The 13,470-nt window shown below is 46.8% G+C and overlaps 1 long non-coding RNA gene across 5 annotated transcripts in view; it reads right to left on the reverse strand.

Annotated features, from left to right (window-relative positions):
* The window catches only part of LOC102150469 (uncharacterized), a 61,809-nt gene extending 48,675 nt beyond the window's left edge, over positions 1-13,134 (reverse strand). The window contains exons 1-2 of one of the 5 annotated variants that reach the window (XR_011431532.1): positions 12,848-13,017; positions 4,341-4,446 (exon numbers count right to left, since the gene is read on the reverse strand). This is a non-coding gene — a long non-coding RNA (uncharacterized lncRNA). Of the gene's footprint in view, positions 1-4,340; positions 4,447-9,550; positions 9,837-10,789; positions 10,930-12,847 lie in introns of those variants that run through there. The other 4 variants (XR_011431530.1, XR_011431529.1, XR_011431531.1 and 1 more) reach the window with 4 other exon arrangements.
* Positions 13,135-13,470: the final 336 nt, after the last annotated feature.

Here is a 13,470-nt window from a genome sequence, read left to right on the forward strand (position 1 = left end):
ATGACAAATTGGGAAAAATATTGGTGATTCATGTCATAGACAAATGGCTAATATCCTAATATAGAAAGACTCTATAGGTAAAAAACCTACAGCCTATAATGAGAGAATGAAAATTAAAAGTACCCTGAAACATTGGGCCAGCCCGGTGGTGCAGTGGTTAAGTGTGCACGTTCCGCTTTAGCGGCCCAGGGTTCACTGGTTTGGATCCCAGATGCGGACATGGCACCGCTTGGCAAGCCATTCTGTGGTAGGCATCTCACATATAAAGCAGAGGAAGATGAGCACAGATGTTAGCTCAGGGCCAGTCTTCCTCAGCAAAAAGAGGAGGGTTGGCAGCAGATGTTAGCTCAGGGCTAATCTTCCTCAAAAAAAAAGGTACCCTGAAATATCATTTTTATCAATCAGATTGGCAGTGGTCAAACACATTTTTAACCTACTCATTGATGAGGATATAGAGAAACAAGTACTTGTATAAATTATGCATAGGAATATATAAACCAGTACAAACTGTGGGGAAAACAATATGACATCTATCAGAATTACAAATGCATGTATCTTTTCACCCGGTAAGACATCTCAAGAACTTTATCCTGCAGGTGTATTGCCCCAATGTGAAAGAAGGTTGTTGAGGGTAGTAGTTTTTGAAATTCCAAAAGACCCAAAATAACCTAAATGCTGAGGAGCAAAGGACTTGTTAAATTAAGCTACATTTATGTTGGAATTCTATGACAGCCCTCAAACAGGAGGAAGCTGTATACACATTGATCTGTAGCGATCCTCAAGACACGTTATTAAGTTAATAAAGTAAGGTGCAGAACACTGTTAAGATATTAACCATTTGTGTAAAAATGTGGGCAAGATGTATGCATTTGCTTGGAGACACATAAAATATCTCTGGAAGGATTTACTAAAAAAAAAAAAAGGTAATATTTAGTTGCTTCTGGAAAGAGTAACTAGATAACTGAAGGACAGGGTTGGGAAAGAAATTTTTCATTATATATACTTTTATAATTTTTGAATTGAACTATGTGAATATTTACTTATTCAAAAGATACATTTTTAAAATAATAATGTAGAAGAATGTAAAACAATGTGAAATACAATTGTAGAAAATTGTCAACTGAAAAAGAGATTATAAAAAAATATGCACAGCCTGATCTCACTTTTCTTTTTAAAAAAGGCACAGATATGCATAAAAAGGACAAAAGATGTGCATGAAATATTACCCATGGTTACCTCTGGGTTTGTGGGATATGATTGATTTTTATTTCTTTTCTTTTTGTTTATCTGTGTTTTGAAACTCTTCCACAATGAAATTATATTTGTTTTGTCACAAGAAATAAAAGTTATTAAGAAAGCCCCATAAATGGCTGGTTTCCCGTCTCAGCGAGGCAGCTGTTGCTATTTAACAATCCTATTAGTCATATTGAGTCAACTCATTCTTCCCACAGACAGAAGCTGCCACGTGCTAGGCACAGTGCAAGGAGACATAAATAGGGTGACTTCTTCTGATGACAGGCATTCCAAACCCTTGCCACTCTCCCCACAGCCTATGTCACATTTCCCATCATCTCCCTTGCATAAACTACCTTGATTCTACTTCACAAAGAACACAGACACCACTAGGCATGAACTCCCCGGGGCCTTTCTCTTTCCACCTCCAAACTTCTCCACGTCTTCAGCCAGGCTCACATTCTCCTTTCTGCCTCAAAGGAAGACGTGACTTTCCTTTCCTTTCCTGGGCTCTTTAGCCTGTTCCCTTCGGTACCTCGTTTTATCAATGATCTCCTCCTTCATGTATTTTTAATTTCTGCCTAACCACTAGCTCTTTCTCCTCAACTGAAACGTATTCAACTGTTTGTAATCTAGAAAAAATGTTCCAATCATCTTTGCTTCCCTCAATATACACTACATCTGCTTTTCCCCTTAACCTCCCAACTTCTTGCAAAATCATGCCATAGTCTCTGATGATACGTGTTTACCTACAGTTCACACATCAGCTCATTTGAGTTTGATTAATCTGCCACTAATCTACTGAAACTTTTCTTCCTAAATGTGTCTGTTAGGAACGTGTTTGGCTGCAAGTAACAGAACATCCAACCGGCAATGGCTTAACCACAAACTGTATTATTTCTCCTCATAAACAAGCCCAGAAGTAGGTCACTGCTGGCAATTCAGCATGTAACCCATGATGGGGTTGTGGGTTGGTATCTCAGACATCCTCTTCATCTTCTTCTCATGGTCATTACAGACCTAAACATCAGAGCCGTACACAACTGTGTGAGGGGACCTGAATGGCTCAATGAACAGACTTTCTCCTCATGTGATTGCCTCTCAGCAAACTTGCCCTTACACCCCATTGGTCAGAACCAAGTCACATGCCCACCTCCAGATTAGAGATAGCCTCACTTTTTCTGAGATCAAGGGATCTCTGCTAGAAAGAAGGACAGGGAAGTGATAGCTTTTGTGCAGGAAACAAAGTGTCTGACCCACCAAACTCCCCATCACCTCTAATTTTTAAATCTGGTCCTCATCCTATTTGACCACTGTTGGCAACTCCTTTTCTCCTGAACCTCTCTTCCTCTAGCTCTTGAGACGCATCTGTCCTCCTACTTCTGTTTTCCTCTTCTGCATATACAATAATTTTCTCTTTTCTCTTGACATTTGCTCCCTGGACAATCTCATCCACTATCATAACCCCAAACCCCAATAATTGACTTCTCTAAAACCCAAGACTCTATTAAGATCCAGTCTTATCTTTGCAAATGCCCATTGGCCACCTCTATCTAAATAGACCAGTTAAGCTCTTTATGTTGCAAATACCGTAACAAGTGGCTTTATAAAATAGAATACCTACTGGCTCGTGTAACATGAAAATCCACAGGGTGTATAAGCTTTAGGGTCAGTTCGATTCATCAACTCACTGTCATCAAGGACCCAATTCCTTTTCGACTCTCTGATCTGACTCTGTTTGTCCGGCTCACCCTAAGGCTGGCTTCCTCATGGTGACAGAATGCCTGGAGGTCCTCCAGACTCTGCAATTGTATATTACTACCTTACCCAAAAGGAAAGAGTCAAAAGGAGCTTCTTTTCTAGAAGCCCTCAGGGAAGTCTCCAGGCTCATTGATCCAAGTTGGATCATGTACCCATTCTTAAAGTACCAGAAGATTACATTTTTTCCAATAAGCTTAGGCTTAAAGTAAAATGCCCAAGGTCTATATCCTGAGATAGAGTTCAGATTCCCCCAAAACACATGGACTGCCCAAAGAGGCATAGGTACCCAAACAGAAATCAAGGCCAGCCCCTAAGAGAAGGGAGAATTGTCATTGCACCAGCAACTACAGTGTCCACATAATGTCCCTCAGGTTTATCAAACTTAAAATGTCCAAACCAAGCTTATTACTCCCGTCCCTGCCCCCATCCTCAAATTTGCTCCTCCAGTATTTTTTTCTTAGTGGCACCAGTCCCCACATTCATAAATCTGAAGCTTACTCTGGCTTCCTCCTGCTATTCAGCCAGTTACTAGGGCCTGGTAATGCTGCTTTCTGGCCATCTCTCCCATCATTCCCCATCCCCAGTCTCACTGCCATAGCCTGTGTTCAGGATCTCATCATCTTTTATGAGGGTTTTTGTAATCACCTCTCAATTAGTTTCTCTGCAGGTTCTCTCTGCCTCAGTTTATCCTCTATATGTCCCCTACAGTGATCTTTCTATGTGAGGCCCTTCTTGACAAGTTCATAGTTTCTGCCCATCCCAGAGGTAGAGCTAGATGACTACTGGTGCCCTAAATAGATTCTGCACCATCTTACGCTCATGTCTATGCTCATACTGTTTGCGAAGTGTGGGATGCCTTCCTTCTCCTTCTCATCTCCTAATCATCCTCATGAACCAGCTCAAACATGACTTCTACTATGAAGCCTTTACTTATCTGCCCCCAAGGAGAGCTAATCGCTGATTCCCTGGAATCCCAGAGGTGTTTGCACAACCTTTTTTGTTTGCACATACCATACTGTGTTGAAATTATTTGGACATATGTCTTCTTCCACCATACTGTGAACACTTTGGGAAAGTATACCATAGTCATTAATTTGCTGTACACCAAATATGTCTACTTAGATGTAATATTACACCACCTCACATAAAATTTAGAAAACTTGTAACAGTATAGGTTCACTTACCCTCCCCCATCTTGTATGTTATAATTATCATATGTAGTATATGTAGTACATGTACTTTATTATCAACAGCACAAGACAATGTTATAATTTTCACCTTAAACAGTTAATATGCATTTTAAAGAAATTTTTTAGAAAGTCTTTCATATTTACCCACATATTTACCATATATGATGCTCTTCATTCCTTCCCAAAGATCTGAGTCTCCATCAGGTTTCATTTTCTTTCATCTTGAAGAGTTTTCTTTAGCATTTCTTATAGTGCAAACCTGCTGGTGACAAATTATCTTGGTTTTCTTTTTCTGAAATTATTTTTATTTTGCCTTCATTCTTTTCTATTTTTGTCCCCAAAGCTCCAGTGCATGGTTGTATATTGTAGTTGTAAGTCCTTCTAGTTCTTCTATGTGAGCCACCACCACAGCATGGCTACCAACAGACAGGTGGTGTAGTTCTGTGACTGGGAAATGAACTCGGGCCCTGAAGCAGTGAGAGTGCTGAACTTTAACCACTAGGCCATCAGGGAGAGCTCCTGCCTTCATTCTTGAAGGGTATTTTCAGTAGATACAGAAATCTGATTTGACAGGAGTTTTTTCTTTCAGCACTTTAAAGATGTCATCCATTCTCTTCTGGTCTCTATTGCTTCTGATGAGAAGTCAGTAGTATTCAAATCATTATTCCTTTAGACATGATGTGACTTTTCTTCCTGGCAGCTTTTACGATTTTCTCTTTGTCTTTAGGTTTCAGGAGTTTGACTATGATAATGCTTTGGTATACTTTTTTTTTGTATTAATCTTGCTTGGTGTTCACTGATCTTTTTGAATCTATCAATTTACATCTCAATATTATTTATTCTAATATTTTGCCTGACCACTCTGTTTCTCTTCTCCTAGGACTCCAATTACACATGTGTTAGATATTCTGATATTGTCCCACCAGTTGCTCAGGCTCTTTTTTCCCCAATATTGTTGCTCTCGCTCTTCTATTGGGTAATTTCTATTGATATCATTTAGTTTACTGACTCTTTCCTTTGTCATTTCCATCTGCTGTTAAGTCTATCCAGTGAATACTTTATTTCAGATGTTTTTAAATTCCAGAAATTTCCATTTGATTTTTTTTTTTGTTTCTAATTCTCTGCTGAGGCTTCCTATCCATTCATTACAAGTATATTCTTCTTTCTACCCATAAGCATGCTTACAATAGCTGTTTTAAAGTTCATATCTATAATATCGAACATCTGAGTCATCTAGAGGCTGTTCTCCATTGACTGTCTTTTCTAATGTGAATGGGCCATGTTTTTATTTTTCTTCAAATGTCAAGTAAGTTTAAAATACATCCTGGATATTGTGGATAACACATTGAGAGACTGTGGATTCTGTTATATTCCTCCAAAGAGTACTGATTTTTTAGTTTAAGTAGACAATTAAGTTAGCAGAATTCAAACTGCAAAATTCCATTTCCCCTACAGTGAGCAGCTGTTCAAATTTCAGTTTGCTCATGTAGTCTTACCTGGGCTGCCTGGAGCCTGCTGCAGGCACTTGATTCAGTGATCAGACAGAGATTAGGGCAGGGTTTATACCCAGACCTTGGGACTTCTTCTCTCTAGCTCTCTCTTTTCTGAAACTTCTTCCCTTACTTTCCAGCTTACTTGTGAGTGACCCAAAACTTACCCTCTGGCTCTGCAGGCCAATAAGACTGTTGGCTTTCTATCAATATTTTAATCATTTTAAGCGGTATGAATTAGGACCTACCTTCAGGCTAAAAGCCATTAATACACAGGAAATTCTGCTCATGTCATTCCCATCTTCCAAATGCCAATTTCCTTCCACTATGCCTGCTTTTTTTCACTCTCCAGGAACTTCAGGTAATTGTTTTCTGTATTCTATCCAAAGTTTATAGTTGTTACCTGTAAGAGGGTTGGTCCAACAAGAGCTTACCCGAAAAATGGACACGGACCCAAAAAATGTTTTTAGCTCTCTGCCTTCCGGGCACTGGAAGGATTGTGCTTCCTGTTCCTCTTATGGTATGGATGGGAGGGTGACATATGAGATGTAAGCATAAACTATGACTTGAATGTTCCCAATGGTGGCTGTTCCATCAACCTGGGTCTGAATTAATAGCTAATGCTTGTTTAAAATGTATTATGAGCACAACCAGAAGGACTCACAACTAGAATATACAACTATGTGTTGGGGGACATCGGGGAGAAGAAGAAGAAAAAAAAGAAGATTGACAACAGATGTTAGCCCAGGTGTCAATCTTTGAAATAAATAACAAAATGTATTGTGAGCAAGAAACAAAGCTACTGCACCATGCTACCTCTATTCTATAAATATGCTCAACATCTTCATAAAGAGGCAAAATACTCTAGTGCACACCAAATACATGGCCACATGCTTGCCCATCATCCTCACCTGTTCTTAAGCAGTAGCGTCTGGAATAGGGGCAGGAAGCTGTGTGACACACTCCGCCCCCACACACATACTCAGGTGACCTCTGGAGATGTCACAATGTGCTTCTCCACATTCTCTGCTGCAGCCACAGCAGAAAGAACTCACTTTTAGCTTACTCGTATACAGCGGCACAATAACGGAGTGCTTAAGAACACGAGCTCTGGGCCAGAGTCCTGAGTTCAAATCCTAGCTTTGCCACCGTGTAAGCTTGGATTTGTCATTTACCCTCTCTGTATCTTAATTTCCTCATCTATAAACCAAGAGGGCTAAGACAACACAGAGTATAGTTTGGAATGTGTGGCACATAGCAACAACTCCAAAAAATTATAGCTATTTATCCCTTGTTTACTCAACATTCAACAAAATTTACTGAGAGCTTATAATCCACCTGCCCGGCACTGTTCTAGGCATTAAGGATACATCAGTGAACACAGCAGCTGGTATTTACTAAGAGACAGGCAATAAACAACAAATATACTAAATAAGCAAACTATGTAGCATGTCAGAATATGATAAGTGTCATGGAAGAGGAAAATGTAGAAAAGGGAAACTGAGGGAGATGTGATTACAAATGAGACAGCCAGGGCAGACCTCTCTTAGAAGGGGACATGAGTAAAGGCTTGGGGAAGGTGGGGGAGTGAGTCACGCAGAAATCTTGGAGAAGAGCATTCCAGGGAGAAGGAAGAGCCATCCATGAACGCTTTAAAGTGGGAGTGTGGCTGGCAAGTCCCCAGATGAGCAAGGTGGGCAGCGTGGCCGGAGTGGAGGGAGGAACAGGGTGCAGTAAGAGAGAGGTCAGAAGTCACCTTCCGGGCGGACAGTGTGTGCCTTGTCCCCGTTGTGCGGACTTGAGCAGTTACTCTGAGTGAGATGGGAGTCACTGCAGAGTCTTGAGCAGAGGAGTGAGGTGACCTGACAGGTGTTTTAAGAAGAGCACGCTAGCAGTTATGTTGAGAAAAGAAGTCAGGGCCAGGACAGAAGCAAGAGACCAGCTAGAAGGCCACTGCAGTTATCAACGCAGAAGAAGGTGGTAGGAGAGAAGGCAGCAAGAAGTGCCAAATTCTGGATGTATTTGGAAAATACAGCTAACAAGAGTTCCTCATGAATTAGCTGTCGGGTATAAATTAACGAGAGGAATCAAGGATAACTTGGTTCTGGTTCTTGGCTTGAGCAAACAAAAGCACAGGAATGCCTTTAAGATGAGGAAGCCTTTGAACTGAGCTGTTTTGGGGGGTAAATGATCAGCAGTTCGACTTTAATATGTTAAGTTTGAGATGCCTGTTAGATATTCAAGTGGAGATGATGGCTAGATGATTGGATAATCAAGAGAGAGGTCTGGACTGAAGATAAAAATTTGAGAGTCAGTGGTATGTAGAAGGTAGTAAAGCCTTGAGGCTGGATTAAGTCACAAACAGAGTGAGTACAGACGTAGAAAAGGCCAAAGACAGGGCCCTGGGGCACCCCAGCCTTCAGAGAGCCAGGAGAAGAACTGAAACCAGCAAAGGAAACTAAGAAGGAATTAAACTCTCTTCCCTGAAACAACTGCTTGGCTTCTAGGCTACCGTATTTTTCTATTTTCCTCTTACTTTGTTGCCCACTCCTTAGTCTTCTTTGCTTTGACGTTAATAAAGTGGAATAACGGTCCAACAGATTTGGTAGGATAGAGGGCATTTGTGACCTTGATAAGAGCAGTTTTGGTGGAGCAATGGGGGTGAAAGTCTGATTGGCATGAGACCAAGAGAGAACAGGAGGTGCAGACCTACAGGCAAGTTTGAGATGTTGGCAGCCAAGGAAAATTGGCAAGTTATGGGGCTAAGGGAATATCACACACATCCATATAGATAGAAGGACGGGCGAGCGCACATCATGTTTTTGTGTTGAAGTGAATCACTTGAGAGAGAGGAACAATTGATAAGCAGGAGATGACGGGATAATTTCAGGAGCAGTCAGTAAATAGTCAAGAGGGGAAGGGACTCTCGTGCCAAGTGGAAGGATTTACCTTAGATAGGAGTAGGGACACTACATCCATGTGATTGGAGGGGAGGCAGAGCCGGGCAGAGAGGCAGGTAGGATGGAAGCCCTGGTGCTGGGAAGATGAGGCAGTTCTTGCGAAACTGCTTTTATTTTCTCAGTGAAATAAGAAGCAAGGTTTACAACTCAGAGTGAGGAAGGGGAGAGGTGTTGGATATTTGGGGACAGAAGGTGCAATGTAGTCATTTTGGAGTGTGGGAAAGTAAACCAACTAGGGAAACGCAGAGAGACGGTGTTGAGAGGCCACTTGAGATTTATGATGATAAATTTAGTGACGACAGTTCGCTCTGTTGTTTTTGTCCAGCGTGTTAAGCTGGACAGAATCAGGGTTTTGCCAGGTAGGTGGTCCCAGGAACAAGGAAGGGAAGGGTGTATGTAAAGGAATCATAGAGCGATAGACCATGAAATCTAAGCTGGGTAGGAGGGATGTGACAATCTAGGGGCCATGACAAACAGTGAAAAAAGTAGACTAGAGTCAAAATAGGGTCCACGAATTGTTCAAATTGTTCAAACAGAGTAGATAAGATGGAAAGAAAGAGGTGTTGGTCAGGCAACAGGAGGCTTGAAATGAAAAGTTCAGAGGTGGTGCTGTTATTTGGTACCCACATGAGAGGCGGGTGGAGGGGAAGATGGTTGCCATTTAGGTACTAGGGTTTCAGATGGGTCATTATTCTACGAGGACGCTAAATTCACCAAAAATGTTCACAGGAGTCAGGTAGGGTTTAGGGACTGTGAGTCGGGGGCTTGAATCTCCACGGAACAAGGGAGTGTGCACAAGAGATGCTGCAGAACACAGCAACAATCAGGGGATAGTCTAGCCTGCCAGCAGGTACTTCAGAGCAGCTGAGGGTGGGGGTAGTTAAGGCTGGGGGCAGGAGGGGAGACACAGCCTTACCTGAGTAATAATTCTCCAGCAGTGGGTGGACCCGTTCCATTCTGAATTCCACTATCTAGTATCTCAATAAGCTTCCTTCCCTCCTTTGGCAGCTGAGAAGCTGCCCAGGGTGAGGGATTTATTCAGGGTCAAGGGGTCAGAAGGAAACCAGGGAACAGTCGGGACGTTCATTCCCTCTTCTCGGCTACCAAAATACCATGGCAGTGTTTTGGATATTTAAAAGAACATTTTAAATGCCCTTGTTTGTTTCGGCAACATTTGTGCTGCCGAAGGACAGGGAGCTGGTAACCATGGCAGTGGAGCAGAGGCTGGTAGTGAAGAGGTGGTTTTTAAATGGAGTGAACTTCAGGCAGGGCGGCACCCAGAGCTCAACCCTCCGGGCCTCCGCCGGGTTCTTTGTTCATTCAGCTTACTTAGGGAGAGAGGCTGAATTCTTCCCTGCTGGGAAGCAAGCTTTGAAAGGGAAGGTTTTGCCAGACTCCATAAGGCGAGGGTGTGTCCCCGGGAGCAGGTTTCCGGGCTCTGCCTGAAAACCTTGGTCAGCAGGGAACTTTGGGGGCCCTGTCATGAACAGGACAGCCTGTGATGGCCAATAAGCCAGCTCTGCAGCATCCTGGATGCCGAGTTCTTACACACTGTCAGCTCTCTCACTACCCCTCCCTGGACAGGTGGCCACTCATAGGGGTGGTTCAGAGCCCTGGCCAAAAAGGCAGCCAGGCAGGTTCCCCACAGGATGAGATCTGGTGCCAAGAGGGGAGAGGAAGAGAGAGGGGGGAGACTGTCACCTCTCCCACATTCCTGGATGGGGAGCCCCAAGAGCCTTTCTTTCCAGGACAAAGAAGCTCCCCAAGTGGACACAGGGCAAGGCCCCGGCAGGGCAAACCCGGGCCACAGCTCTCTTCCAGGGAAGTCTCATGACTGCAGTGTTTTGCTGCAGGTTTCCCAGCTGCTTGGGGCGGGAGGCAGTAGGGTGGTGGGGGAGAGAAGGACGGAGAGGGAAGAGGAGGAGGGAAGTAAACAGGAGACCACAGAGAGAGCCAGTTCCCTGCGTTCAGAGAACACCAGCCGCCTCCGGTCCCCGGTGGGTGGCTGTACGTGTGGAAATGAAACTGGGAGGGGAAGGGAGAGAGGGAAGAGTCAGCAGGCACTTCTCGGCTGTTATCCACCCACCTCGCCTTGCCCGACCCTCTAGCCCACTCCCCTGGAGGGGGGGAGGGGTACGGTTCACGAAGCGCCCACCTCCGAGTACGCATAGCTGGTTCAGCTGTCGGTGAATCAGACACTGTCTCAGCAGCTTGTCACCCGCTCTCAGGAGGGGCACAGGGGGTGGCCTTGGGACTTGGGAGAGGGGAGGTTAGGTAAGTGGAAGATCCAGTGCTGGCCTGGGCGTGGGTGACGCCTGGGGCTAGGAAGGAGGGGTGTCTACCTCCCAGCACCTACGCACATCTTGACCCGGTCCCCAGGACACGGGGTAGCGGGGGTGGGACTAGGACTTGCGGGTATAGCTGAAGCGGGAATCGGAAGCAGGGGGTGGAGAGTGGGGGGGGGGGGTGGACTGCGGCGGGAAACGCTGGGGTGCAGCGCTGGCAGGGCCGCGGGTTCGGCTGCCGCCCGCCGCCTGCCCGCCCGCCCGCGCGGGGTTATCCGAGGTAACCGCGCGCGCTGGGGAGGAGGGAGGCGGCGGGGGCCGCGGGCCGGGGTGTCTGGCGCTCGTTGGACAAAGAGATGATGAAACGTGAGGGCTATATTTACCAAGGGGGTGGAGACCGGGCGGGGGGGTGGTGGTGGTAAAAAGGACAAACTGTTCCACAACAACCACAGGAAACACAGCCCATCTGACTCACCGGGAGGGCCACACCGACCCCCTCGCAGGCTTAGCCCGGAGGCCGGCGCGGGGCTGGAGGGTGCGGATGCTCCCCAGACAGACCCAACCTGGGCGCTACGGCTGGAGGAAGGGTTGATTTGTATAAATAAAGGCACCTTAGATGCAAGGGATGCGTGTGTGCGTGCGCGCCTCTCTGTGTGTGTGTGACTTTTGTGGGGCAGGGGAGAGCGCGGAATGACAGGAATGTTTCCTAACCCCGTGGCCCGACCATCGCGGGAGAGATGTGCCTGCAAACTCTGAGCACGATTCCTGCAAAGTCATCTCCTCCCGCACAGCCCGGCCGGCCCGCCCCGCCCGCGGACAGCAGCTCAGCCTCCTCCGCTCTCCTCCCCCCCGGCCCCCCCCACCAGCCCTGCTCGTGGCGCTCAGAGTTGGGGTGCGGTGCTGGTTATGTTTAGAAACTGATGTCATCCCGACACCCTACTCCGCAGTGTTCCCGGGGGAAGGGGGACCGCAGGGCAGGTTTTCCTCTTCCTCGCGGGTGTGGGGGATGAGGAAGGTGCTTTCCCCCCGGCCCCAAACACATACACACACACCCCTATCTTACCCTGGAGTAAAATAAAAGAAAAAGAAAAAAGAAAAATGCAACCCCGCTAGAGTTACGAAACAGGGTGGAGGGGGCGGAACGTGCACGCCGAGGGCGCAAACCCAAGGCCGGGAAGGGCCAACAACACGCCCCTGCCTCCTCCCGCCCTTTCCGCCCCCCACCTGGGTGTGGGGGCTAATTTCAAGGTTAGCTCACGTGGGCGCGGGCGCCCGGAGCTCCTTGCACGATTTTGGGGCGGGTTCCTCATCCCCCAATCTAGGGCAGTTTGTTCAACTGCAGTAAAGGGAGCTTGATGTTCCAGCAGGGAAGGGATTTCTGAGAACTGGGGCTGTCCTCAGATGAACTCGCCTCCTCCGGCTGCTGCGGCGGCGGCCGCCTGCGGAAGACTTTTTAAAAGGGCGATGCCAGGCCGGGGCGCCGCGCGCCAGTGGCTGCGCAGGCCGCCAGTCTGCGGCCCGAGCTGAGCGCCCGCCCCCAAGCGCGGGTGATTCACCCGGCGCCGCGCGGGCCTTCTCGGAGCGCTGGGGGCTGCGTGCTAAACTTATCCTCCTGCATATGCATGAACGGGTGGCCTTTCTGCTCCGCAAAGGAGAGGCCTGGAGTTTTGCGGAAGGCTGCTAAGTGGAGCGAGAGCAAAGTAGGGCGTCGTGCAAGTTTTCGCGCGGCACGCAGACCCCCCTCCCTCTTTCTGGTGCTAACTGTCGTTAAGGCCACAGGCATCTCACCGGAGGAGGCTTTACCTAATTGGATTTCAAATCCAGGGACACCGCCATTGTGGGAAGCCGGCTCCCTTCAGCCCCGCCTTCCCGTCCTCAAACTCGCCACCTCCCTCTAATTCCCCGGCTTTTACTAAAATGAACTCTACCTTCCCCCAGTCCTGTCCTGTGTGCCTTGGTGGGGGTCGCTGAAGCTGAGGGGCCTGGGGCCTGAAAGAAGTCTGGATCCAGCCCAGAGTGAGGTCTGACACGTGATCTCCTACCCCCAGTGGGCCATCTGTTCTCCTTCCTTTCCGCCTGGAGGCTGGCAGCTCTGCCCAGCACCGTCCACGCCTCCCAGCAGGAAACAGCGAGAAAAGCCGGAGTTGGCGGAACCCGCTACCTACAGAGTGCGATTTTAACCTAACCCTCCCGGGCCTTGGGCAGGGAGGAGACTGGGCAGTCTGTCCTCTAGATTAAGCTCCAGGTGGTTAGCTCCACCCGGCGCGTGGGGGACACTCTGCCCTGCGCTCAGTTTGAATTAAAACTTCCAGGGGAGGGGCCTGGAAAGACCTCACTTTGGGCTAGGGTGGAAAATTTGTACAGGAGAAAGGATGGGATTCTCCGAGCCTCCCCCCCACGCAGCCCACTTCCTACAAACTAGCTTGAAGAAAGAAAAACGGAGATCATGAAGTTAAGGAAGAAAGGATTTAAGAGATTTGAGGCGAGTTTATATTTGCGCCTGCTATCCCATTAAATATTAAGGTATTCTGACCTTCACGGCCATAAAGAG

The sequence above is a fragment of the Equus caballus genome, chromosome 23 (genome assembly GCF_041296265.1).
Source record: "Equus caballus isolate H_3958 breed thoroughbred chromosome 23, TB-T2T, whole genome shotgun sequence".
In the NCBI taxonomy this organism is placed as follows: Eukaryota; Metazoa; Chordata; class Mammalia; order Perissodactyla; family Equidae; genus Equus; species Equus caballus.